Here is a 26613-nt window from a genome sequence, read left to right as displayed (position 1 = left end):
ATTCGTTTGGTTAGATATTATCCATTGGTAAGCTAGACCATCAGTCCCATGAAACCTCAATTTATATAAGAAATAAATGTGGCTGGTGGTTTTTTAAGCCACAGGAATTTAAACGTTGAATCCAAATGTGATGCCAGGAGAAGAATTTGCTCCCAGTACTGCGACTGAAGTCTCACCTCCTGAACTGAAACGCACAAAGCTCAGGCTAGACAGACAACAATCAGCCGAGCACCAGCAGTAATCCGGTTACTTCTTCCAGCTCATTGGACCAACCCATCAGTTCTCTGGCATCAGCTGTTGACACTCCAACAGCAAAAAACTGAACATACTAGGCATTCTCAAAACGATTATTCGTCATGTCGTCTCATCCAGATGATGCTCGTGACGATGAAGCTCTGTGTAGGGATAGAGATGACTCTCCGCCTGATTTTTCATTAAGCAGCAGCACATCACATTCCGACGTTGACACATTTTTAAAAACGCTGTAAAGGACGAGAAAAGCAACGAGCATCGTTAAGACCAGTCACGAATCCGCGTGAGATCGTGGTGACAAAAAGTCTTTTCCAGTCAAAAGCAGCTCAACCGCCTAAGCCAAAAAAAGGTATCAACAACAAAACAGCACAAGAACGAACAACAGCAGACCAGTAAGAGCTAGACTCAGAAAAGTACAGAAGCCGAAAGATGGTACTGCAGTCCTTGTCAAGAGGATGCAATCAAGGACATGCGACTCGCTGTAGTCTACGGGAATTTCTACCATGAAGAGTGTGTTGGCCTCACTACTGCAGACAAAGATATTTTTATTTTTCCCAATCGTGTCTAGAAGTCTCCTTTAACAATTTCATTTTTGTCTTGCACTCTTCTCTTGAAAATTTCATGTAATTGCTTTTTTTAAATAAACTGTAAAGTCAAGTTTTCAAAGAATTTTTAATGTTATATCTTGTTTTTAATGCACTTTTGAAGAAATAAAACGATTAATTATTATGAAATTATTTCATTTTAAATCAAAATTATTTAATTTTAGCAAAACTGCTCTATGAAACTGAAAAAAAATTCACTATGTGTAGAATATGGAAGGAGAGAGGCTATGTGCACATACTCCTGATGTGGCGACCAGGTTTTTTTGGAACAATAAAACTATTTTCATAGAGAATGCAAAATTTATTTCAGGAACTTCCATTAGGCTCAGAATGATTTAGGAAAGAAATGGTTGTGACGTTTTACAAAATGGTGGCTAAAAAGCCGACGAACCGTAGCATGGCCATATGGCACTATGTGAATGTTTTGTAGCATGTAGTTGTTTTCCAAAGCGATTATGGAGTTATAAGTTATCATCGATTACTTGCTGAGCTGGGTTGCAGCATACAATCCGATTTCCCAACTCCAGCCAGACTAATAATTAGCTTGTAATGTAGTTTCATTAGTACAACTGGATATGATAAAGTTATGTTTTTTTTTTTCCTGAACTCAAGTTAAGTTTCAGTTAATGAGTGTTTAGACATTACAGAGACTCCAGGCACGTAACGTTCTTTAACACTGCGTGCATGCATGTCTGACGTTATGAGCGCTTCTGTATGTAAGTGGGCTGCTTCTGTGTTGGCAGCGCTGTGTAGCGCTTTGCATTGGACCTGTGACTGCGCTTTCTTTATAAGAGATTCTGTGGCTGCTTGGACTCGTTGTTGAAGTTAATCGCCAGTAGTGTTGGGCAGTTGGAAGCTAGTCGCCAACAGTGATGGAAGTACTGTTGGGCAGTTGGAGGTGAACAGCCAGCAGTGATGGATGTTAAATGTGAGAAGTTAGCATTGATGGAGGGTAGAGGCCTGAAGTGTTAGCGGAGGCTAACGATCTGTACATGTTCGACTTGGAGACTGAAAATTATTGTGGTTATATACCTTTGTACTGGATGTCAATGACGATTTGTATTCGTGTTTGAACTGGATGTCACATTATTAAGGTAGAAAATACATTATTTGGTTTGCAACAAAATCTTTTCTTTGCTAACCACATACCTATTAGTATTTAGTGGCTTTAGTAGTTAGAATATTTTATTTAGCTGGCAATATAGACGCTCGCTGTATTGCAGTAGTTCACGTAATGAAGATTTTTGTGAGGTAAGTGCTTAATGAAATGTGTAGGTTATTGTTAAGATTTCTTTTTAGACACGGCTATTCTTCTGAATTAATTATTTGAAATCAGGTTGTAATTTTTTTGAGTAGTCAGATTGCGTTGCGCTACAATATTGTGGGTCAGTGTTGACATGATAAGGAAAGTAAAGAGAAAGTAGGCTCAGTACGTTCAGTTTTACTCAGCTGTTTCAGAATCAAATAACGTAGAAGTTTCATCTTCTCAGTCATTCTGCAATTTAAGATCAGACACACTCATTTAAATAAAGAAGTTTCACGTATTCAGAATCCCGTCTCATTTCAACCAGACGTTATACCTAACCTTCCTTCATTTCTGCCTTAAAGTTGTACTGTTTTTGTTTTACCTTTCCCATAATTCTCCTACACATACGCATTTTGTTAACAATGTTTTTGAGTTGTAGTGTATATATGTGTCTGATATCACTTCCGTTGTATTTTTTTTTGTGGGTTAACTTATCGTCATTAATCGAAATATATTCCAGAGTCGCTTTTGGAAACGATGGTTTGTACTTACCATAGTATTGTATGTCTATAACTTCGTGTACACGTCCACCTCATATGCTAGTTAACGCAATTTTCTGTTTAATATCAGGTGTTTGTTGGAAGTTATGTGATAGCGTGCAGTTGTAGTGTACGAAATTCCGATCAACATCTAACTGCGATGTAAGTGTGCTTCTCCACTTTCAAACTGTAATTAAACTGCCATATTGCCGTTGGGCAGATAAACTAATAAGGTTCTTCATACGATATTCACGATTCGTTTCAGGGTACTGGAATATTCGTAGTCCCTTGGATTTTATGTGTGTACGTATTGTGTTAGGCTGTCAGTCGTCATCAGATCACAGACACTTAATCCGACATTAGTTACTAGTACTTGTCGCTGTCTCGTAAAGAGCCTTTATTTTATTAAGTGCGTAACTGATGATTAACTATCATTAATAAGAGAGATTCACATCTAGATGCCACCCGGTGTGGCAGAGCGGTTCTAGGCACTTCAGTCTGGAACCGCGGGACCGCTACGGTCGCAGGTTCGACTCCTGCCAAGGGCATGGATGTGTGAGCTGTCCTTCTAACTTCTAGGGGACTGATGACCTCAGATGTTAAGTCCCATAGTGCTCAGAGCCATTTGAACCATTTTGAACCACATCTAGATTTTTATCCTGTTTCCACATTTCTTGTAACAGCACATATTGGTAAAAACATGTAGAAAAACATTACTAATTACACCTTATACAAACTGTTGTCAGCGGCATGTGTCTGGAAAGAAATGGCGGCTGAGATTCTACAGCATGAACTTTTCTAACACGAGGGCGTTCTAAAAGAATTTTTTAGACTGGAAGTGTTAAAGTTTTTAAAATAACATTCTACGTCTTTATTCTTTATTTCTGCAGATCTTCAGCCATCTGCTGCTAAAGGGTCCGAATTTTAGCGTATAACTTGGCGATGTGTGAAGTAACTATGTCGGTGCGTGAGAAACAGCCTGCTGTTGTCGAGTTTCGGATTGGGAGAGTTCGTCCTCATGTGGAGCACATTTTCCTTCAGTACGACAAAGCCTGAACACAAACTAGAGCTGTGACACTTGCATCAGTGCGATGCCTTGAGTTGTCTGTCATCAACCATCCACCAGACAGTACCGACTTGGCCATTTCCGATTTTCATCTTCTTCCAAAACTTGAAGAAAGCGTTTGAGGACTGATGAAGCGGTGAAAGCAGAGGTGAGGTTGTGACTCCGCCAATAAAATATCAAACAACTGTCTCTCGATGGGAGACATGTCTTCGTCGCCAGGATGGCTATGTTGAGAAATAGGTATGTAGATATGAAGAATAACGATGTAGAATGTTAACAACGTTTGTTTCAATATAAAATAAGTAATGCTTCGCGGGGTAGCCGAGTGGTAAGGGGCGCCTTGACACGGTTCGCACGTTCCCCCCGTCGAAGGTTCAAGTCCTCCCTAAGGCATGGGTATGTGTGTTGTCCTTAGTGTAAGTTAGTTTAAGCTAGATTAAGTAGTGTGTAATCCTAGGGACCGATGACCTAAGTAATTTGGTCCCATAGCTGCGTACCAAAAATTTAAATTTAAATTTAAAAAGCTTTAAAAGTTTTCAAATAAAATATTCAGAACCAATAGTTTTCCATAGGTTCTCGTACTTGTTTATCGGACACCGAGTAGTGTAGAGCTGTGGTTAGCACACTGGACTTGAGGATTCGGGAGGACGACGGTTCAAACTCAGGGCCGGCCATCCTGATTTAGGTTTTCCCTGATTTTCCTAAACAGCTTAAGGCAAGTGCCGGGATGGCTCCTTCGAAAGGGCATGGCCAATATCCTTCTCTATCATTCCCTAACATGAGCTTGTGCTCCGTCTCTAATGACTTCCTTGCCGACCGGACGTTAAACGTTAATATCCTAAACGCTAATTCTCCTCTGAATCTTTTTCCAACGGTTTTCAATACCCTGTTGAATTTTCACAAGCAAGAGCGGCTGACATCGTCAAAGAGTGACGTTCAATGAGCGACCTTTCGACAGTGCTAGCAACTCGTGCTGTCGAAACGCCAGGAAAAGAAATAACAATTCTTAGAAGAATACCAGGAAGGAGCCCGCAAACGGTACCGGCGCGTATTTCCATTTTGGAACTACGGCAAGTGGGAAAGTTCCTATGTCCAAGGATTCGTTTGATAGCTTGTACCTAAGAACTATGTTTCGTTGCGCTTGACAACGACAGATTCATTTGTTTCTTTATTTTCCCATAGCTCACTGCAGGAAACAGAAGAGCACAATTACGGAACTTGAAAAGGGTATCATTACAAAACTGTGTTGTTCAAAATAGATTGCATTTCAGTGTACGGTTTTGATTTTTCACATTACACACTCTGCTTGTCCTCTTCAACTGATCACAAGGATCATGTTCATTCGACGACCGTGATTAACGTTTGTTACTTTACCACAAAAGTTAACTCATAACAAATGTAGTAATTACCAGAGATAAGTAAATTACTACCGTTACTTGCCAGGGAAATCGTATTGCTGCAGGAGTCGGATACTATTCAGGCTATTATCTAACCGTAGCTATATACAGTTTACATTTACATTTATAACCTTGAATCACTGTGAAATGCATGAGAAAAGTTAGTTTTTATTGTACCACATGTTAACGTTTCTTCATATTCCGTTCACGGATAAAACGTGGGAAGAATGACTGCTTGTAAGCCTCTGTGAGAGATGTTAGTTATCTGTTTTATCTGCTCGATCTCGACAGGATACGTAGGCAAAGAACTTGAGAATGCATTTAAGGCAACCAAGGTAGCCCCAACAATGGCAGGTGCTTATTACGAAACACAAATAGTTTTAAATCACGTGCTTCGTACGCATTGCTCATTCCACATCTCTGATCTAAAAATATGATGGGATCCTCCGTCAACTTTTCAATGATGGCCCTAGTATTTTGGGTATATGGTGGTATTGCAAAATTAGAATCAAATACACTGGAATGTATCTAATAGTTGTGTATAATCTACACTCAGACATTGTTACCTATCCATCACTACTTTCCATGATACCAAACGACCACAGATAGGAAATCCTGAAAAAAGGTCGCAAGAATCGCTAATAAGTTATACGTTATCAAACTGCGTCGTTATAATTAAGTATGTTGATCACAAAATTCATAGCCACTGTCCTTTAGTGAACATCCAAGAGTCATGATACATGTGGTAGCACGCAACTGCCTCGACTGGCTGTTCTTCCTGACGACTGACATTATGTAGGCGGGCCTACCGCTCCACACGAGCTTTGCGTGTGCACTACAGCAGCGTAATCATACTGAGACGAGGGCCGTGTAGATACGCACGTAACCTATATGCAGCAGATAGCAGTGTTGAACAACCTACTGCAAATAGGTAACATTCAAATGCCAGAATAATCTATGTTATAGACAGTTTAAGACAGGTCCTTCGAACCACACAGCAACGAAGAGAGACGCGGGTTTAGGGGGAAGGGAGGGGGGAGAGACCCTGGTTAAGGAATTCGGAACATACCAAAAACGTTACGAGGTTTCAACTTGTTTATACGACGAGAAAGTGTTAAAAATGGTGTGCCACCTATCAGAAGTGTTGATATTCTGAAAATAGATTCGACAAGACTATACTGATGATACCTCGTACCAGTAAAACATTGTATCTACTCACAATGCGAATTTTTCAAGCGCTGATTTTTTCAACTACACACGAAACACACGACATTTCAACCGAAAGACCTCAGGCCATTGAAGAATGGAACTATTGCGTAGTAATGTCAGCGAAGAAACAACCGGACATCATACTTACATTTTCAACTCTATCTTACAACGTTATAAAAATTTCTAAAAATTGTTGAAAGACATCGATTTGACGCAAATGCAAATAATTATGTTTCCTCCTGTTTTGATGGATATAACTGTCGCCTTTGACCCTTAAAATTAGTATGTAGTGCTCTTACAAACCTCAAAATTTAAAAATCATCAGATAATGTATTATATGTCATCGTCAAATTGTGCATCTTTAATGGCTATTCAACTAATATTTCTGGCATCTTTCGTATAAATAACAAAAGAATTGTTATGCATGTTTAACGTTTGAAAGAAAGTTGTACTAATGTCCACTGAAGTGGGCAAATACGTTTTGCAAGCACGATGGCTTCACTGTTCATGGCAGTAGACAAGACAGACCTCACATACTTCTTGTGACAGTATAATCGCCAGTCGTAGACACGTGTCACGGCTTCCATTGTTTTCGAATCCAAGCATACTGAATGACTCTTTATCGAGCCACACGACGAGGTACATATGCATCAGTTTGTGAAGGCAAACAGGTATTTCTCGGGTGAACACACTGTTCAGCAGAAGAGTGTAAACCTGTCCGCAGAAAGGAGGAAATATTCTTTCAGACATTTACTTTTTCGGTAAAAGTATTATTATGATAGTTACCCTTTCGTTTGTAATACTAGTCTAGGAAAAGTGTCGACCTGGACAAAATGACAACACCGTCGCTTTTACGGCCGACGAACAGAGATCTGGGGTTGGAAGCCAGGTACATCCCGCTGTTATTACGAGAAAGCAAATTCGCTTTAACAAATCTAATTGGACAAACTACCTTCTCTGCTGCTCATGCTATTTCACTGGCAGTGTTCCTTCTGTTACGACGGTATCATAAACTTTAACATCAGTAACCTTGCAACTGCCTCCTTCAGTTTCGGATGCGACGCTTCTTGTAATGGAATTTTAATATTCGTTATCCATCAAAGAAGTTTAGTTCCCTAATCATCACAGATTTTGCAAGTACTGTCGAAGAAGAAGAAGGATTACGTGCTAATTTTAAATCATGAAAGTAAAACGTTTGTTGCATAGTTTTGAAGATTCGATGTCAAATCTTTCGGATTTCAATGAAGATAACACTGGTAAAGATGTTGAAACTCCATACGTCACGGTGTGAACTCCTCATTTTACAAACGGTCGTCTTTTAATGGGAGCGCTTAGTTTTTTATAATATCTTGAAGATACATTTTGTCGTCTTTGTCATCGGTATTCCGCTCTTCTGACAGCCTAAACCTCCGTAACGCTTACAGTAAGCGCTCTTTGTCCTCGAATGCGGCACCTGTTACCAAGTGCTACGCTAATGCCACACAATAACAACGCGAGCCGCCAGTTTGCACACGAGCGCGTAGCCGCATTGTAACATGACCCAGCATATTGACTTTTGCTGATTAATAACCTTACTGCTTGCTGCCTTGGATAGCAATTGTTCTTCATTGTGTTCTGCGCACTCACTGTGTAAAAAGGAGGCAGTTACTCAGAAAATGATTTCAAGTGAGACTATAAAATGCGCTGTTTAGTACTTTAGACAACATTACAGGGGTTCTTTTATTTTGCATGCAAGTTACAAACCTGCGAATACCGTGCAGTGTGGATGTAGGACATAGTTAAGGCAAAGAACTGATAATGATTTGAATAGTAACCCGTTTCCACAGCGAGACTGTTTCCCTCAGTAAGACACGTCTATAGCATAGTTACTGGTCGAAGAAGCGGCAGTAACTTTCTTTGCTCTGCGTAAACGTCAACTGGTTGTTAATACTGACAGTAACCAGGAAGATAACATCTTCATACGCCGATCTGATCCAACCACAGACGGTTTACCAAATTTTGCTCTAGTGACAAACTATCATGGCCTCAGTGATTTGCTCATTGCTGGACGTGCCTGATTATCGTTTGAAAACTGAAGTTCCTTTATTATTACAGGTTAGATTTGAACTTTTCCAAGTATACGATACCCATGTCAGGAAACATCAAGCATATACAGAAAAGAGCAGAACGAATGGTCACTGGCGAAAGAATGTAAAAGAAATATGGAAAAATCTCAGCCGGCAGACACTCGCAGAAAGACGACGTACACCTCGTGAAAAGCTGCTTGGAAAGCTGTAAGTACAGTCTTTCGTCTCCACGACTAGTCGTTGAAGATGGATCATCACTCGTCACAAGAAGCTGCGAATATGTGTGTGTGTGTGTGTGTGTGTGTGTGTGTGTGTGTGTGTGTGTGTGTGCGTGTGTGAGAATTCCTAAGGGACCGAACTGCTGAGGTTATCGGTTCCTAGACTTACACAATACTTAAACTAACCTAATCTAAGAACCACACACACACCAATGTCCGAGGGAGTTCTCGAACCTCCGGCGGGAGGGGCCGCGCGATCCGTGGCATGAAGCCTGCGGATATGGATTTAATTTATGATTAGTAGAAGACAGCATCCAGAAACCCGAATAACTGTACAGAAAAGAGTTTTCCTACAAGCCTGTTACTCACTGTTGGAAACTACGAGAAAGTGGATCTTTCAAACGACTGTGATCAGTCCAAGACTTTCGACGAGTAATTGTTCACAGCCTCTAATCTGTGGTGATGATTTTGAATAAACACTCGTTAATTTACCAGCGAAATTCCGAGCGAGGTAGCGCGTGGTTATCACACTGGACTCGCACTCGAGAGGACGACGGTTCACACCCGCGTCCGGCCATCTTGATTTATGTTTTCCGTGAGTTCCCTAAATCGCTTATGGAAAATGACGATATAGTTCCGTCGAGAGGGAATGGTCGCTTTCCCTATCCATCCTTCCCTAACACGAGCTTGTGCTCCGTCTCTAATGACCACGTTGCTGACAGGACGTTAAACAATAACCTCATCCTTCTCCAGTGAAATCAACACTCCAAAAACTCCAGTGTGGAGAGTAAAGATGGAGCAGCAATTACACTGGTTTCATAAACAACGTGTGCAAGCAATGAAGCAAATTAATTTTGAAATTGAGTTCAGTCCCGTCAATGGGTCTTCTAGCACAGTACTGCAGTACTGAAATACGATTTGTATTGTTAGCGCATGCGACCTGTTTCGAGCATGGTGGTTTCCTCGGTTAGAGCAATAACTTTATCTGGACTATTGAGAATTAATTCTCCACCTCAAGCTCACTTCACCAGCAACGATGCTCTTGGTATTTACGGGATGTAACTGTACAATATCAACTGACTGTTATTTGCTGCCACACAAACTGAATGGTGCACGTTTATTCCAGAGCTGCTGATACAATTGCTCTAGGTAGTACCTTTTGTTGGCTTTGAGAATATGTGGTACTATTTAGAGAGTTATTGACGTGTAAGTAAGGCTCTAGACCTGTAACCTCTGAATACGAAATTCACTGTGGAAAATGTCATCTGCACATTAGATTTAAATTTTGGGTTAAGTTTAACTGAAAAATTTTAAAAAATAGGTGCATTGAGACTGGTGACAGGAATTTTGTGCAGATTATACGAGCTTAGGTTTCTACAATAAGTGGTAAGTTTTTTACGTCAGTTACATATTTATATAATTTCAAATCGGCGCCCGTCCTTTGCAGAGTTCAACTTCATTGTGAAATACATAATTAAATATTTATCTATAATAGTGAATCCCTTATTTCAAAGTTCTCAGTTAGGACTTGGATTCTGAAGTGTTGGATTATCGTACACACGATGGCGAGGAGAAAATTTCTCGAGATAGTGTAGAGATGATATTGATGAACCTTTCTATCCATTAGGTTGATTGGTATACATTCTGCAATAGCGAAGATCAAGTGTCAAATGTATGTGTGGATTAATGTTGTTAATGTGGGTGTTTAAAATGATGGATTACCAATGAATTTTAGATTTTCGATGGTTTATCGAAAATAGAAATTCATGCAAAGATGATGAACTTTTATATGAAGACTCTACTTTCAACGATTAAGACACTCGTTGTGGGTTGAAAGGCACCATAATTCACTTGAAGAGCGTCCCAAAAGTGCAAACATAGAAAAGCAGCAGAGAATGTTTACAAAATAAAACTGAGAATTGACGAGCAGCGGACGCCAAAGGTCTATAGGAAAAGAATAATACAATACTTGAAGATCTATTTTCGAAACAGGTGCTTGTGTCCATCTATGCAGAATTGGTTAAATACTGACAGAAAATGCGACTGTAAGTGAACAAAGTGTTTGACATGCCAATTTTCTACCACATACGAGATGTGGGTGCACCTATTCCTTCGAAAGCAGCCATATGGAGCTAGGAGCCCTGCACCAGATAGGGAGAATTCTATTTCTCGTGCCGAAAAGATTATAGTCAGATATTATTCTTACTGATGACTCTGAAAGAGTAATATACTTCCTGGCAATTTCGTCTGGAACATCTTGATTGCAAAACTGAATATACTTCTCCACCCACTGCACCTGACCACGAAGGTCGTTTTGTTATTATACATCTTAGAGATTAAATGTTGGTACATGCACCCCTGTTTCTTAGAACAGACACCTTCTGACTTTCTCCTGTTGCCACATCTATGACTGGAAATACGTTTGCATCCAATGAGAGTGTACTGCGGCCTTATGTGGATATTTTCCAGACCATGTATCACCGCACTACGAGTGTAACCTGGCCAGTAGAGAAACGTTGCTCAAAGTTTATTTACTCAAATATTGAAAAAGTGTACATGTAAGTCCGTAAATATGGAATCCGCTTAGGATCACTTTGTTGTCCGTCTGTCTATCCGTCTATTAAGACGCTTTCGTCTCTGGAATACATAGAGGTATCAAGCTGCACTTTGCGTCAAATCATAGCGGGCTATGGTCTAATACTGAGTCTACGGTCTCTTAGCGGTTAAAAAATTTCACCTTCTAAGCCACTGGACTCAAACGAGATGAATCAGGTTCGAACGGAGCACTCAGGGCACGAATCCTACTCGCACCTATCCGGTTTTGCATAAAAATCACTTTCATTCACTCCACGCCAAGATATTTTCACCTTGCCTCACATAAAGTAATATGTACAAATAGGATACTAATATTGAAATAGAACATTATCTTACATATAAAAAGCGATATTCAGCTTACTTTGTATCAGGCCGGCGGCTGTTCAGCAGAACATTAACTGACGTTACGCAAGTACGTACATCCACTCCAATATTTGCACCCCATTCATTGAAAGTTTTTTTTTATCTTTACTCCATAATCCATTTCCCTTGGGAATTACCAGCAGACTTCATCGCTGAAGCTCAACATCGAATTATGTGCTTGAAGTAACGCAAGAATCAACAAGCAATGACATAAAGTTTATCGAACTAAAGAACGGTACTCCTGCTTTCTCCGTAAAACGCACACACACATACAGGTGTCCGCCTTCAGACACTTCATTCGGTTCACTACATGCTGCGCACCTTCACATTTAAATAAGTTTCAAACATAGCATCTGGGCGCAGTATTCAGCTACTGGAGATAACTTACAACGTCCCGACCATAACTACTTGATTTCCACCTATAGACTCAATTTGTCAAGATATTTAGCGTCTGCTACACACCGGGAACACTTGGATATGAACAGATCCCGACCAGGATTATACTGAAGAAATATAATTCTTTTCAATTGTGCTCACATTATTGAATCTCTTTCCATTATTCTTGGACGATCAGAAGGCCTCTCAGGGGTGCCACGGATGGACCCTTCTGTCTGTCAACCACAAACAAAGGTCTCGGTTTCCACGGCCGTACATGTGACCGTTAGAAAAATACAAGTTATTGTCCACTTCAAAAAGAGGTATACAATGCAAAACATGTGCAGGCTTGCGGTTTGATTGTTACGTCAAAGAGTTCTTTGATTAACGCAGACATTGTTATCCTTCACAGCTCTAAATCATACAGATGCACTGTGATGAACGTTACTAGGGACAATACACCAAATATTAACGGAAAAACGCCGACACGTTTTTTGAAGTACTCGAACAAGCTCGAGATTTTCACATTTACAACCCAGAATATCCTACTCTGTTATTAACAATATGAATTTAAGCGTAAGGCAGCGTCCACTCAGTGAGCATCAGAGAGAGGGATAATCTACATTCTACGAGCACTGTTTATTACATCGCGCAGCGTTCTACAACGATTTTCAACAGTATTGCCAAAGAGATGACGTTTGGTAGAGACAGACAGCTGGTTGTCAGACACACGAAACCGACTTTTCTAAACTACTACTCCCCAACGAAAATGAAGGGCAATCAAAAAATTTCCGTTCGAAGTCCGTATACTCCAGAATAGGTAAGCTAATCAGGCGAAATCGCCGTGTACCCTGAGGTAATCATTCCACCGACGCACCAGCTTGACGATATCCGTTTGGTAAAACATCGTGCCCTGCCGCGTGAAGAGATCTGTAACTGCCTAGTTACAGATATCTAGTATCTAGTTCCTAGATAACAGAACGCAGCATGTCATTCTCAGTGGAGAGAAGTCTTCCGAAGTAAGAGTGATTTCAGGTGTGCCACAGGGGAGTGTCGTAGGACCGTTGCTATTCACAATATATATAAATGACCTTGTGGATGACATCGGCGGTATATCTCGCGAGGAGACCATGAGGATAAAATCAGAGATTAGAGTCTACACAGAGCATACTGAATCTTTCTTTCCATGAACAATACGAGACTGGGATAGAAGGGAGAACCGATAGAGGTATCAAGAAACCCTCCGCCACATTCCGTCAGGTGGCTTGCGGAGTATGGATGTAGATGTAGATGTGGATCCCTGTTTCACTTCCTCGTCCGACAGAATCATCGGCCCTACAAGGCCTTTTTAAAGTGGCCGAAGGCCTGGCAATGCCAGGGAAGAGATCAGGACTATAAGGAGGGTGCTCCAGTGTCTCCCACTGGAGTTGGCGTAACGTCTTTGTTACAACATTTGTGACTAGAAAACGTGCGTTATCATGAAAAAGCAGCACCACTTGTCGCATAATTTCACAACGCTGCTTTTGACACACATGCTACCCCGTACACATTCCTCATTCTCCGATGATTGTCTGTCAGTGTTTGTCCTTCGGCAGCTAAGAAAAGCATATCACCACGTTGGTCCTGTCTGGGCTCATTTGGTAATAACGTGGCTATACTTCATGCTTCCGCATTTACCGCATGCACGTCTGAAAGATACAAATGGCAGACTAATCCCTTGGCTACATGTCGGTGCTTGTCACATTGGAGTCGCGCTACGTTGCATATACGTTGCAGCCAGCGCCCTCTGACGGAAACTTTTGGATCGCCCTTTATCCATCACGTTAATCGTGTTATAGCAATTGTAACTCATTGCACTGACTGGAAAATAAATAATACTTTCCGTATACGGGTACTTTAGCTGCACTTGAATGTGTCATGGTAAAGCAGCTGACTAACATCTATTTGACTAACATCTATTAAAAATAGGAAATACTGTTCATGTAAAGAGGTTTGTAGATAGTTTGCTTATTCCAACCGTCTTGACTTTGTGCTATGAAACTGTTTGAGGCCACTGCTACGATGATTCACGACGATAAGCCATGATTAAAATAATCCCTTCTCATTGTTTATTGTTACATTTATAAAATGAAGAAAGCCTTCTTTAGGTTGTACTCCGCCGCTATCATAAAAAGAATTTTTAAGTATATAGCTTAAAAGCTGCTACATTGCTATTATGATCCAACTAGTCCCTGCAGTTCCCATCGTCAGCTGGCATAGTTTGCAGTTAAAATAATGCTGGTAGTTGTGGTGTGGGCTAGATTATGCGATGCCATTTATTGCCATACTCCCGGACAAGTCGCTTCCTCCTTACTAGGCTATTTTAAACACTGAAGTCTGCCACATGACGACATAAATTATCGATATTAGGTACACCAAAATGAAAGATTATATTAGATTTTTGATGATACACATAAATATAGCTCACATGATTCTACTGTTGTATGTTAGTTCCTCCATTTTTATTCTAATTGTTGTACTTCACTATAACTCTCAGTCCCAGGGAGTTTTAAAGAATTTTGTAAGTAGAATAAATAAGTTTCAACATACAGTGTTCGAAATTACTATTACAGACTTCTAGGAGTTGTAGAGAGGACTTAGTAGATCAAATTATGTTACGGAACCCACTTCGGAAATGTATCTTCAGGTATAAATTAAGTTGAAGATCGGACTAAGTTCAGATCTCCCATTGCGCTGTCCGATCACAAGCTTTTAAGAGGGTGCCGTCGTCTGTACCTGTCGTAAATATGACATGACACCTTCGTTCGGTTACAACAACGGGGTCGAGAATCTAGTATGTTCGAAACTAGAAGGATTGGCTGTGGTATTCCACGGTCGCGCTGCACTCTCGGCTTTGAAGACGACGTCCTTCGTCACGCAGGAGAGAACCAGCTGACTAGTACTCGGAACATTGTCCACGCCGCGTGCTCCTACGGCACGCATGTCACAGCTTAATGTCACCACTGCATAGCAGGAGATTTGGAAGTGATTCGATCCTCAGGCTGATTTTAGATCCAAATTCTACATTTCCGGACATGGGTTTCGTATCGAAACTTCCTCTATTAAGTCCACTGTATAATCCATTTTTTTTTTTTTTTTTTTTGGTCGTCAGTCTACTGACTGGTTTGATGCGGCCCGCCACGAATTCCTTTCCTGTGCTAACCTCTTCATCTCAGAGTAGCATTTGCAACCTACGTCCTCAATTATTTGCTTGACGTATTCCAATCTCTGTCTTCCTCTACAGTTTTTGCCCTCTACAGCTCCCTCTAGTACCATGGAAGTCATTCCCTCATGTCTTAGCAGTATTTTCCACATATTCCTTTCCTCTCCGATTCTGCGTAGAACCTCCCCATTCCTTACCTTATCAGTCCACCTAATTTTCACCATTCGTCTATAGCACCACATCTCAAATGCTTCGATTCTCTTCTGTTCCGGTTTTCCCACAGTCCATGTTTCACTACCATATAATGCTGTACTCCAGACGTACATTCTTCCTCAAATTAAGGTCGGTATTTGATATTAGTAGACTTCTCTTGGCCAGAAATGCCTTTTTTGCCATAGCGAATCTGCTTTTGATGTCCTCCTTGCTCCGTCCGTCATTGGTTATTTTACTACCTAAGTAGCACAATTCCTTAACTTCATTGACTTCGTGACCATCAATCCTGATGTTAAGTTTCTCGCTGTTCTCATTTCTACTACTTCTCATTACCTTCGTCTTTCTCCGATTTACTCTCAAGCCATACTGTGTACTCATTAGACTGTTCATTCCGTTCAGCAGATCATTTAATTCTTCTTCACTTTCACTCAGGATCGCAATGTCATCAGCGAATCGTATCATTGATATCCTTCCACCTTGTATTTTAATTCCACTCCTGAACCTTTCTTTTATTTCCATCATTGTGTATGTATAATCCATAGAAGCCTGTAATAGGATTTTTAAATCACGTCATGTCCTATTCGAGAAGTGCTGATACAGTTTCTAGCATGGCTTAATTTGTGCCGGAACGGTGTTCTGCCACCTCCGGAGCAGTATTTTTTTGAGCCACTGGAACAAGTCGACACCGGAGATTTAAAATACTGCATCACAACGTAATTATAATATGCCCCTGCGCCAGCAATAGTGAACGTGACAACGAGGGACCAACGGGCAGGGGCGAGCGGCAAGGTAGGCTACTCTCTCTCTCTCTCTCTCTCTCTCTCTCTCTCTATGCGCGCGCGCGAGTGTGTGTGTGTGTGTGTTTGTGTGTGTGTGTATACAGTAATACAGTATACCCAACACACGTTGAGCTTCCTTCTGAAGCTGTGAACGATACATACCACCTTGTGTTTACGAATGCGAACAATCTCAGCAATCTAGAAGCATGGCGACTTCTCGTGATGCGTGTGTCAATGACAAATAAGTAACTTGACGAATGTTTGAACATTAGCGTCTGTATAACCTGCGTTCACGAAATATTGTTTCTTCCGTCTTGTAATACACACATCAAAAAAAGTTTTCCATCACCCAGGTTCCCAGAACTCCTGAAGATACACGTTGACTGTGATTAGTTTATCACAGACACAGTCTCTCTGACCGTTCAGAGATGTAACTAAACCCGCCAAAAGATGTAAACAACTATCATGAGCAGCGCCTATTAGACGGAGGAGGTCTGACAGTCGATCAGTTCCAGGCATTCCACCAGGAAGGAGGTACACGGCTCGTGTTGCCTGTATTTCAACCTTGCCTAGACGGTCAATACCGCGGTTCGATCGCGTCCGCATTGTTGCTTTGTGCCAGGAAGGGCTCTCAACAAGCGAAGTGTCCAGGCGTCTCGGAGTGAACCAAAGCGATGTTGTTCGGACATGGAGGAGATACAGAGAGACAGGAACTGTCGATGAGATGCTTCGCTCAGGCGGCCCAAGGGCTACTTCTGCAGTGGATGACTGCTACTTACGGATTATGGCTCGGAGGAATCCTGACAGCAACGCCACCATATTGAATAATGCTTTTCGTGCAGCCACAAGACGTTGTGTTACGACTCAAACTGTGCCCAGTAGGCTGCATGAGGCGCAACTTCACTCCAGACGTCCATGGTGAGGTCAATCTTCGCAACCACGACACCATGCGGCGAGGTACAGATGGGCCCAACAATAAGCCGAATGGACCGCTCAGGATTAGCATCAGTTCTCTTCGATGATGAGTGTCGTGTATGCCTTCAACCAGACAATCGTCGGAGACGTGTCTGGAGGCAACCCGTCAGACTGAACGCCTTAGACACACTGTTCACCGAGTGCAGCAAGGTGGACGTTCCGTGCTGTTTTGGGGTGGCATTATGTGGGGCCGACGTACGACGCTGGTGGTCATGGAAGGCGCCGAACGGCTGTACGAAACGTGAATGCCATCCTCCGAACGATAGTGCAAACATACCGCAGCATATTGGGAAGGCATTCATCTTCATGGACGGCAATTCGCGCCTCCATCGTGCATATCTTGTGAATGACTTCCTTCAGGATAACGACATTGCTCGACTAGAGTGGCCAGCATGTTATCGAGAACCGAGATGATGAAAAGCTTTTTTGATGTATGAATTTGCCGTAGCTGCTGATCAACTACGCCCACGCTCACACGCATTGCAAAAAGTAAACAATCTTTCGAGCCGATGTCGGTACGTAAACATCCTTCCCCACGTCCCTTTGCTCATGGCGCTCGAGTTTCTCTTCTCTTTGCCTACTCTGCAACCTTGTTCAACATAGGTTACTGCCAGCGCAACTGAACGTTGCGGCTGCACAGGTTGAAAATATGATCATAGTCGCGAAGATTACCGACTTGTATTGATATGTAATCGATCAGATCTAGGGAGTAAAATAGTTGCTTTAATAGCTAAAAAGAAATATTTGATATACTTTAGATAATTCTCATAATTAATTATGTGGCTGTCAATCATTATTTCGCTAGCCTATTACTGTTGTCAAGTATAGCTCACTGAAGCTCATTAAATGCTGACTAAGATTATTTAAGTTCATTTAAGTCTGTTGTGTAGGTCTGTTCAAATTCCAAATACCAAAGAGAGAAAAAAGGATTTAAAGAAACAGATCTTTTTTGAAAGTAGCTTGTATTTATTATACATGCTGCTGGGTGTCTCTAGGCCTGAAACTATTAACAAGACGGTCATCGTAGAATTCTGATGGTGGAACTTGAAAACGGATTCAGCGAAGTACAGCAGACAGATTGGAGCCTAACATAGAACGCAACACTCTTCATGGACTAATGATGATTGGTCTGCACATGGAGAAAGTTTTTGTTTTACTTAATGACTTTAACGGAGAAAATTCTTCCATATATAAAATTGGACCTCGAGCAGGCTCGAACCTATGATCATACCTCACAGATTCCAACTGTCTGAATGCTATCTATCTGTAGTGGTAATTATGTCGGTAGGTTTCGTCGGAGAAAAGTATTTTACCATGTTAAATGACTTGGATTTATTCATAGAAAACCGTTTGCTAGATAACTGAACACTTTTACACCTACAGAACTCCGTAGTCCAAGAAAGAACAAAAGTATAATCATAAGTAATTTTTCTCGTTACATAAAATTAATAACAAATTAATATATACACATCGCGTCATTATATTTAATCCATTATAGGAGCAAAGTGACACTGCTACAGAGACAGACGGTAGCACTTGTTGCATACATTAATTCTTGCGTTTTTATTGATTTGATAAGAAATAAATTTAAAAACCTTAATTTCATAGTAATATTTTGAAACAAAAAAGATTTCTTATAGTAAGTTTTACAACAAGTTTTCAGAAATCGAAACTGGTGATTTTATGGCTGGGAGAAGGGGGGAGGGGAGGGGTTGTAGATTTAAGAGGTGTGCTCCTGCACCTAAAATTTTGGAATTTAAGCTTTTCGGCAGTCACAGCTATGGGATGTACAGCAGCTGTCTCAACGGAAGGATGCATCAGAGGGTATTTCACCACGAGCTGAGCTAACCTTGCAGGTAGTATGTGACTCTGCCGGTCGCTCCGACGCCTTTGTTCCTTAACCTCCCACGGCGTCCTTCCACAACCCACTTCTTATGCGGTGCCACGTGATCGCTAGCGCGGGAAAATAAACTGCACCGATAGCACAGTATCGAAAACTTCACTGGAGGCAACAACAGCTGCTCAGCTTATAAGGCACGAAATGCACACTGCATAGCACGTGGCACAGACGCAAACCCGCTCCGAAAGTAGCCGTTACCGCTACGCCGGTTGGTTGCGAAACAGACTCGCAAGCTCTCACATCTCCGGAGCGTCACTCACCGCACACCGCACTGCGACTGCCGCAGCACCACGTGCTCGGCCGAGCCACAGTAGACAGAAGTAGCCTCTTGCTGAGTTTGCGGCCGGCGACAAGACAAAAGCGAAGATTCGCTCTCCCGGCGCAATCACTGCGGTTCTGTGCACGCAACTCACCGTCGAGAATAGGAAGCGCAGCGCAGGCCACGAGATTCCGCGTCCGACGGTGACAGCCGGCGTTTGCGCGGAGGCGGTGGACGCCACGCAGCCGAGTCGAGCGGGCTGGCGGCTGGCGGCCGGCGGACTCGATAGTAACTCCCGCCTCTTCCCCCACACTGCGGCCCGTTCCCCCACCACCGCGCCCCGCGCCGCACTTCGCAGCACGCGTGCGGGACATTTCTCGCGGGATACAATCCGCTTACGCTTACTCAAGATGTCGCAATCTACGCGTCCGGCGCCGGCTCGCAAATAGATACCGTATTTGCCGAAGATTAAACCGAGCGAGATTCACAAACTCTCACGTCTTTACTGGCAGCATCTGATCTTACTGTTAGATTGCGCAATGCGTCACGTGAATGAGCTACAAGAGGCACTCGCGTGTGACTCCGGTATCGTACTAGTTACGACGTTCGAGGCGTTCTCGGGACAAAAATGAAAGTAAAAGTGAGTGCATGTGCTCCAAAGCTTTAACGTGGTTACGCAACAGAACCTTGCACAGTGCTACCATGACAACATTCGTAAGCACATAATGTATTAAAAAGGCTGTAAGCGGTCACAGAACGTTCATTCAAATACTTCACAGTTTAGTGGAACGTGCAGGGCCTGCAGCTGCCATCTTCACTTGTAACTACATGATTAGTCTGCAGTTCACACTTAGTGTTTGGCAGAGGGTGCATAGGACCACTCACAGAAGATATCTGTACGGTTTCCACCCCCGAATGGCACGTGGGAAAACGAGCACCTAAGTGTCCTCTCTCTCTGAATCAGCGAAATGTTTCTGCATTTGATGTAGAAAATGGGTTTAGTAATTTTGTGGGAACACTGCAACATAGAAAGAACTTTTAACGTAAAGTACACATGCTGTGTTGTGGGGCAATCGGTATGATTGAAAGTAATCAGACTTCGTACCCGGAGCCCGCGGTATAGACACTTTCATTGTACCAAGATGACCGAGTTCAACGATATAACTTACACATATTCTTGGGGCCATCTCTGCTTATATATCGCTTTTTTTACAGGTTTCGACATAATCGTGCAGTCCTCTTCAGACTGGCAATACACTTGGCGTATATGTTCACATATACGTGTCGTCGACATTTTGACGACATTGAGAAATGACAAATAACGAGACTTTTTTTCTAATGTATTTACACTTTGCTCTCAAAATGTCGACAATAGATGTATGCGAACATTAACACAAAGTGTTCCTTTACTTATTTTCTCAACTCATACCGAAGGTAGTACGTTTTAAGTAGCACTGACTATCATGACTTATGAAACTTCCTGGCAGATTAAAACTGTGTGCCGGACCGAGACTCGAAGTCGGGACCTTTGCCTTTCGCGGGCAAGTGCTCTACCACTTGCCCGCGAAATGCAAAGGTCCCGAGTTAAAGTCAAGGTCCAGCACACAGTTTTAATCTGCCAGGAAGTTTCATATCAGCGCACACTCTGCTGCAGAGTGAAAATCTCATTCTGTTATGACTTCTGTTGATGAAAAACTAAATAAAAAACAATAGAAAAAGTAAAACAAGTAACTAGAAAAATCGTAAAGAGAAATTCTTATACAGCTGAATCTGGAGATTCAAGAAATGCGGAACACATTTATAACTAAAAAATACATTAGATTCGTTGCTTGAACGACAGCTAAGTCAGAATGCGTACATAGGGAACTGCCAAATTTAGCACTCTGCTCTGTGTTCCATGCACCTACGAAACCGGTAAATCTGACAGTAGGGAAGAACTTTCATATATCAGTGAGAGCGAATTATAAGCTACCTAGAGACAGAGTTACAGTAGTAAACATACTCATTGGTCAAAGGTGCCCCAGGCCGGCACGCGTCTAGAAAACCTGGACAGCCAACCAAGCTTGATTTCACCTGCAGTATCAGCAATAATAGTACAGTGGTTGAATCATTCAAATGGAGCTGATAGTAATTAGGGCTCAGGACACCGAGTACTTGTAATGGTTCTTTATTTACGTGACCATTACGGCACTCCAATCCCAGTTCTCGATACCAGTAGTATCGTACTACTTTTCTGCGAAGTAACAGACATATTTTTGTGACAATATTCACATTTGGTTTTATTAGTGTATAAGTACTCCGATGTATCGATATATTACAGTGATATGGTTCTTGTGTGTCTCTGTGAGACTGTCATAATCTTTGACTTACTTGTAACCGTTTTGGCGCGAATGCGCACAGAGTACCATCCACAGTCAATAACTTTGTTGTTGCCCGATAAAGCGAACATATGCTGCGTGAGCCACATTATTAATCTGATTTCTAACCTACTTTGCAAGTGGTGGTATTGTTAGATATCCACGTACTGGTAAAATGACATTATGTAGATATGCTTTTACGAACGAACATTCTTGTCAAGTATGTCTTATTTTTAGTGTGGGAGAAGAGGGCGTTACACGAATCAACGGAAGATGCTGATATATAATTCGCCGGCCGGAGTGGCCGTGCGGTTCTAGCGGCTACAGTCTGGAGCCGAGCGACCGCTACGGTTGCAGGTTCGAATCCTGCCTCGGGCATGGATGTATGTGATGTCCTTAGGTTAGTTAGGTTTAAGTAGTTTTAAGTTCTAGGGGACTGATGATCTCAGAAGTTAAGTCCCATAGTGCTCAGAGCCATTTGAACCTTTTTTTGATATATAATTCAGTTGGCAAGATATATGGAGATTCACTGTGGCACTGCCTGCTGTGAGGTTGTCAGCGCGGTGTTTCACCACTGCTGGAGGAACATGCAAGGCTGGTTGTGCGTGAAGCGATCACTACTTTTACGATACTGCTGAGACATGCCTCGCCCGGTTCGACCTGTGCGTTTCCTTAATTCCACGCGCCCGCTAATGCGCTCTAAAAGTTTGCATTTCTCTGAAAACCAACCCCTTGATTTCGAGGACGCAAGTAAGGTTCGTTTGAAAGAGTTGTGTTAACAAATATGACAGGAAAACTATTACCTGCTAATGACACACCTTGTGCATCAGGAGGGCGACTGAAAATCAGTGTCCCCGATGTGCAGAGATCAATATTCATTGGGATTTATGTATTACATTTCACAAAATGGACAGCGTCGGCATTCAAGAAATGTTCAAAACAAACCATTCACTTGTACTTTGAACACCGAATGAAAAACGGCGCCCCATAGTGATCACAAAGGCTCGAAACAGGCCACAGCTAAAATTTTTGAATCGATTTCATCAGCATAAGAAGTCAACATCGTTCTGCCAACGCCCTTGTCAGAGAGGACTAGTCTCCCGTTCAGATCTCCGAGAGTACCAAAGGGAGGTGGCCTTGAGAATAAGATTGAATAACCAACGAAAGTAAAACGTTCTACGAGTCGGGGAGTGGAATGTCAAAAGTCTGAATGTGATAGGGAAGCTAGAAAATCTGAAAAGGGAAATGCTACGGCTCAATCTAGATATAGAGGGGGCAGTGAAATGAAATGGGAAGAAGAAAAGGATTTCTGGTAAGATGAGTATAGGCTAATATCAGCAGCATCAGAAAATAATGTAACGGGGGAAGGATTTGTTTTGAATAGGAAGGTTGGACAGAGAGAGAGTTACTGGAAACATTTCAGTAATAGTGCTGTTTTCATCAGAATCAACAGCAAACCAACAGTGTCAATACATGACAATTCTGGTATACAAGGCGAATTCGCAAGCCGAAGGAGAATAGCTAGAGAACGAATATAAAACTACTGGACGGGTAACACAGAATGTAAAAGGAGATGAAAATACAACAGTAATGGGGGACTGAAACGCGGTTGTAGGTAACGTAGTTGAGGAAAGTTTCGTGTCAGAACATGAGCTTGCTACTAGGAATGAGAGAGGAGAAAGACTGATTGAGTTCTTCAATAAATTTCAGCTAGTAATAGAGAATCCTCTGTTCAAGAATCACAGAAGGAGGAGGGGAGGAGGTACACTTGGAAAAGGCTAGGAGATACAGATAAATTTCAGATTACATCATAGTCATGGAAAGATTTGAAAAGCAGATACTGGAATGTAACGCATTAGCAAGACTCACATCACAACTTAGTAGTAAGGCTGAAGTTTAAGAGAGTAGCCAGTAATTAGTGTCCAAAGAAGTGGGATAGTTAGTGCTTAGATATACCGTTGAAGTTCTATAAGGCTACAGATAGGCGGAAAGCGGAAAGAGTACACTGAAGGCCTCTATGAGGGGAAGACTTGTCTGATGACGTGATGGGAGAAGAAAAGGATTCGATACAGAAAGGGTAGCGCATCCAGTGCTAGAATCAGAATTTAAAAGAGCTTTGGAAGAATTTAAAATCAAATAACGCAGAAGAGATAGATAACATTCCATTGTTGATGTTGTGGTCTTCAGTCCAGAGACTGGTTTGATGCAGCTCTCCATGCTACTCTATCCTGTGCAAGCTTCTTCATCTCCAAGTAACTACTGCAACCTACATCCTTCTGGATCTGCTTAGAGTATTCATGTCTTGGTCTCCCTCTACGATTTTGACCCTCCACGCTGCCCTCCGACACTAAACTGGTGATCCGTTATGCCTTAGAACATGTCCTAACAACAGATCCCTTCTTCTGGTCAAGCTGCGCCACAAACTCCTCTTCTCCCCATTTCTATTCAATACTTCCTTCTTAGTTATGTGGTCTACCCATCTAATATTCACCATTCTTCTGTAGCACCACATTTCGAAAGCTTCTATTCTCTTCTTGTCAAAACTATTTATTGTCCATGTTTCACTTCCATACATGGCTACACTCCATACAAATACTTCCAGAAACGACTTCCTGACGCTTAAATCTATACTAGATGTTAACAAATTTCTCTTCTTCAGAAACGCTTCCCTTGCCATTGCCAGTCTACATTTTATATCCACTCTACTTCGACCATCATCAGTTATTTTGCTCCCCAAATAGCAAAACTCCTTTACTACTTTAAGTGTCTCGTTTCCTAATCTAATTCCCTGAGCATCTCCGGACTTAATTCGACTACATTCCATTATCCTTGTTTTCCTTTTGTTGATCTTCATCTCATATCCTCCTTTCAAGACACTGTCCATTCCGTTCAACTGCTCTTTCGGGACCTTTGCTGCCTCCAACAGAATTACAATATCACCGGGAAACCTCATAGTTTTTATTTCTTCTCCAAGAATTTTAATTTCTACTCCAGATATTTCTTTGGTTTCCTTTACTGCTTGCTCAATATACAGATTGAATAACATCGGGGAGAGGCTACAACCCTGTCTCACTCCCTTCCCAACCACTGCTCCCTTGCATGCCCCTCGACATTTACAACTGCCATCTGGTTTTTGTAAAAATTGTAAATAACCTTTACCTCCACGTATTTTACCCGCACCATCTTCAGAATTTGAAAGGAAGTATTGCAGTCAGCATTGTCAAAAGCTTTCTGTAAATCTACAAATGCTGGAAACGTAGGTTTGCCTTTCCTTAATCTATCTCCTAAGGTGAGTCGTTGAGTCGGTATTGCGTCACGTGTTCCGGCATTTCTACGGAATACAAACTGCTCTTCCCCGCAGTCGACTTCTACCAGTTTTTCCATTTGTCTGTAAAGAATTCGTGTTAGTGTTTGCAGCCGTGAATTATTAAACTACTAGTTAGGTAATTTTCATAGCTGTCAACACCTCCTTTCTTTGGGATTGGATTTATTATATTCTTCTTGATGTCTGAGGGTATTTCGCATGTCTCATACATCTTGCGAAGCAGATGGTAAAGTTTTGTCAGGGCTGGCTCTCCCAAGGCTATCAGTAGTTCTAATGGAATGTTGTCTACTGCCAGGGCCTTGTTTCGACATAGGTCTTTCAGTGCTTCTTTCAAATTCTTCACGCAGTATCGTATCTCCCATTTCATCTTCATCTACGTCCTCTAACATTTCCATAATATTGCCATCAAGTACATCGCCCTCGTATAGACCCTCTATATACTCTATACATACTATATACCATCTTTCTGCTTTCTCTTCCTTCCTTGGAACTGGTTTCCCATCTGAGCTCTTGATGTTCATACAAGTGGTTCTCTTTTCTCCATAGGTCTCTTTAATTTTTCTCTAGGCAGTACCTATCTTACCCCTAGTGAGATATGCCACTACATCCTTACATTTCTCCTCTAGCCATCCCTGCTTAGCCTTTTTGCACTTCCTGTCGATCTCATTTTTGAGACGTTTGTTTCCTTTTTGCCTGCTTCATTTACTGAATTTTTATATTTTCTCCTTTCATCAATTAAATTCAATGCCTCTTCTGTTACCCAAGGATTTCTACTAGCCCTCGTCTTTTTACCTACTTGACCCTCTGCCGCCTTCACTACTTCATCTGTCAGAGCTACCCATTCTTCTTCTACCGTATTTCTTTCCCCCATTCCTGTCAATTGTTCCCTTATGCTCTGCCTGAAACTCTGTACAACCTCTGGTTTAGTCAGTTTATCCAGGTCCCATCTCCTTAAATTCCCAGCTTTTTGCAGTTTCTTCAATTTTAATCTACAGTTAATAACCAATAGATTGTGGTCAGAGTCCACATCTGCCCCTGGAAATGTCTTATTATTTAAAACCTGGTTCCTGAATCTCTATCTTACCATTATATAATCTACCTGAAACCTTCCACGGTCTCCAGGCCTCTTCTACGTATACAACCTTTTTCATGATTGTTAAACCAAATGTTGGCTCCGTGCCAAATTGTACAAGGCGGCTTCCTCTTTCATTCCTTATATTCACCTACTACTTTTCCTGGTCTTCCTTTTCCTACTATCGAATTTCAGTCCCCCATGACTATTAATATTTTCGTCTCCCTTCACTATCTGAAAAATTTCTTTTGTCTCATCATACATTTCTTCAATCTCTTTGTCATCTGGGGAGCTAGTTGGCATATAAACTTGTGGTAGGCGTGGGCTTCGTGCCTATCGTGGCTACAATAATGCGTTCACTATGCTGTTCGTAGTAACTTATCCCCGTTCCTATTTTTTTATTCATTATTAAACCTACTCCTGCACTACCTTATTTGATATTGTATTTATAACCATGTATTCACCTGACCAGAAATCTTGTTCCTCCTGCCACCGAACTTCATTAATTCCTACTGTATCTAATTTTAACCCATCCATTTCACTTTTTAAATTTTCTATCCTACCTACCGGATTAAGGAATCTGACATTCCACGCTCCGGT

General features: G+C 41.7%; 1 protein-coding gene across 1 annotated transcript in view; it reads right to left on the bottom strand.

Moving 5' to 3' along the window:
- The window catches only part of LOC124788099 (ATP-dependent translocase ABCB1-like), a 180654-nt gene extending 161137 nt beyond the window's left edge, over positions 1 to 19517 (bottom strand). Inside the window, exon 1 of the mRNA XM_047255214.1 lies at positions 19414 to 19517. The gene's annotated coding sequence lies outside the window, so the exon portion shown is untranslated. The remainder of the gene's footprint in view (positions 1 to 19413) is intronic.
- Between the last annotated feature and the right edge of the window lie 7096 nt (positions 19518 to 26613).

Source organism: Schistocerca piceifrons, chromosome 3 (assembly GCF_021461385.2).
Source record: "Schistocerca piceifrons isolate TAMUIC-IGC-003096 chromosome 3, iqSchPice1.1, whole genome shotgun sequence".
Lineage (NCBI taxonomy): Eukaryota > Metazoa > Arthropoda > Insecta > Orthoptera > Acrididae > Schistocerca > Schistocerca piceifrons.
The sequence above is the reverse complement of the archived record's forward strand: the minus strand, read 5'-3'. Positions and strand labels throughout refer to the sequence as shown.